We start from the raw sequence: 2,889 nt of genomic DNA, 5'->3' as shown, positions 1-2,889 counted from the left end.
GCAGGAGGCGGCGGCGGCCCGGCCGTGCCCTCAGAGCGGGGCCGCGTCCGAGAGCGGTGTGAGAGAGCGGAGCGGTGCCCGAGGGCGGTGTCAGAGAGCGGGGCCGCGTCCGAGAGCGGTGTCAGAGAGCGGAGCGCTGTCCGAGCGCGGTGTCAGAGAGCGGGGCCGCGTCCGAGAGCGGTGTCAGAGAGCGGAGCGGTGCCCGAGGGCGGTGTCAGGGCGCGGAGCGCTGTCCGAGCGCAGTGTCTGAGCACGGGGCCGTGTCCGAGCACGGTGTCCGAGCCCAGAGCCGTGTCTGACCACGGTGTCAGAGCGCGGTGTCCGAGCCCGGTGTCAGAGCGCGGTGTGCGAGCGCGGAGCAGTGTCCGAGCCCTGGGGCCGTGTCCGAGCACGGCATCCGAACACGGTGTCCAAGAGCGGTGTCCGAGCACGGGGCCGTGTCCCAGCACGGTGTCTGAACACGGGGCCGTGTCCGAGCCCGGGCCGTGTCCCAGCACGGTGTCTGAACACGGGGTCGTGTCCGAGCCCGGGGCCGTGTCCCAGCACGGTGCTTGGGGCACTGAGTGTCCCCCGGTACCGGTTTGGGTTTGGGGCTGCCCCAGCCCGGACCCTCTCGTGTTGCCCGGCCGCAGCAGCGATGTTTGATGCCGAGCCGTGCGGGACGCGCCCGCAGCTCCCCGGGTTCGGTGCCTCGGTGCCCGGCAGCGCAGACTTTGCTTTCAGCCCCACAATCACAGTGTGAATCCTCCCACAGACACCCCGCTTGTTTTCAAGTGCCTTCTTCAGATCCACCCTAAATGCAAGGGTGCCTTGCCCCAACACTGCCGAATTCAAAGCTGTAATTACGTTTTGACTCACTGTATGTGAATGAATTATTCGTATTTTTTAAAATTACTCTAAGCCAAAAGCAAGAAAAAAAAATTTGTCTTAATTAATGGCAGACAAAGATGATCCTTCACTGAGGGGAGGATGTTGCTGCAGGTATGAATATTGTCTTTAATTAATCCCTTGCATTATAGGCTGCCCCAAAGTATATAACTTTTCTTCATGAATGCCTGCCTAAAAATAAAAACAGAGATATGATTCTGAACTTAGTGTTCTAACATTTATCTTTGCATGAAACTTCATCTCTGGAAAGGGAAGGAATTGAAATCCAGCAATGTCCCATCCAGCCACATGTCTTCCTTATTTTGGGCTGCTGGCATCGGGAGGATCGAGGTGGGACAAGACCAACCCTTGCATGCCCACCCTCCTGGTGGGAGGAGGTGGGAGAAAGTTGTCCCAGGAGATGCTGTTTCATTTCAGGGCAGCAGTGCAGCGTGTCAGGGGCTGGGAGCAGAAATGCAGAGAGCCACAGAAGGAAGGGACCCATGAGGATCATCAAAGTCCAACTCGTGGACCTCACAGGACTCCCCAGGCAGTGGCTTGAACCTGTCTCTGCTGTTAACGCTGTCCCTGATCCACAGTGGTGCAGGAGGGCACGGCTTGGGCAGATTTGGTCAGTGCCAGGGTCTCTTTCTGCCCCACTCCCACCTCACCAGCACAGCAGCCCTGGCCTGACCCCCCTCACACTGCTCCTCGTGCTTAATGAAATTTCCATGACTGTTTCAGAGCCACACTCCAGTCTCGGGGGATGTTTGTGCATGACATCACCCTCCCCCTCCTGTAAATCAGGCACTGGGCCATGTTCAGCCATGACCCATTCATGACAGGGATAAAATCCAGATGTTCCAGTGCTACGTGCAGCTGGGTCATTTCCTTTTTTGGCTAAAAACGTGAGGCTCTGGAGGCTGGCTGAAAGAGGAGCCTGGGGGCCCCTTGTACAAAACCTTCTGCGGTTAATCCCTGGAAACAGCCCTGCAGAAAGCCCAGCTTGTGCTGCTGCTGGAGGACAGGCTCAGCTGGGAACCTCGGGGCTGGAGCTGCTCACCCACCCTCCAAGGCACAGCACCAGAGCCCAGCCCAGGTCACAGGGCAGCAGCAGCAACAAAAATTGTGCTAGAGTTCCATCAACCAGCAGAGAAGAGCCTCTGAAGGAGGCAGGAATGTGTGCACACCAGTGCCATGGTCCTACAGACACCCCATGGGCTGTGCCCATCCTGCCACAGAGCAGCACCCAAAGGAGCCCAGCTCTGTGCTGGGAGGGCTGGAGCAGGGAAGCCCTGAGCGAGTCACGGCAGCTGTTGAAAAACGTAAAGGATCTGTGGAAAATAGTTTCATATGTTAGGGAATACATGGCTCCCTGAGTGTTAAACATGAGTAAAGAGCATGCAGCACTCGGGGAAGGCTGCCAAGAGAGACCACGGATATCCTGGCTGGAGGCTGCAGCAACATCCACCCAGGGAGTGCCCTTGGAATGTGGTGAGGGCAGGCAGGGCACAGAGCAGGGCTGGGAGCTCTGCACAGAGCAGGGCAGGCAGGGCACAGAGCAGGGCTGGGAGCTCTGCACAGAGCAGGGCAGGCAGGGCACAGAGCAGGGCTGGGAGCTCTGCACAGAGCAGGGCACACTGCAGGGCACACTGCAGGGCACAGAGCAGGGCAGGCAGCTCTGCACAGCAGGGCTGGCTTGGTACCACAGCCATCCCCATGATCTCACAGCCAGCCTGCAAAAGCACAGAGCAGCACCCCATGTCCTGCTGGGGCCTGTCCTGGACAGACAACAAGCACGGACAGATGGACATCCCCAGCCCCAGGAGGCACGCAGCAGGAGGAGGAGATGCTGTTGCTGTGCCACAGCCACAGGGCTGGCAGGAGTGATGGGGCTGTGCTTTGGGAAGGCAGGCATGACCACCGCAGAGGAGTGGGGGTGAGGCAAGGCTGAGCAAAGCCCAGCACACACTCAGCACTCTGCCCTGTGCCTGCTGTTCAAAAGACACAGAAGAGAAAATG

The sequence above is a fragment of the Melospiza georgiana genome, chromosome 24 (assembly GCF_028018845.1).
Source record: "Melospiza georgiana isolate bMelGeo1 chromosome 24, bMelGeo1.pri, whole genome shotgun sequence".
In the NCBI taxonomy this organism is placed as follows: Eukaryota; Metazoa; Chordata; class Aves; order Passeriformes; family Passerellidae; genus Melospiza; species Melospiza georgiana.
Note: the sequence above shows the minus strand (reverse complement) of the source record.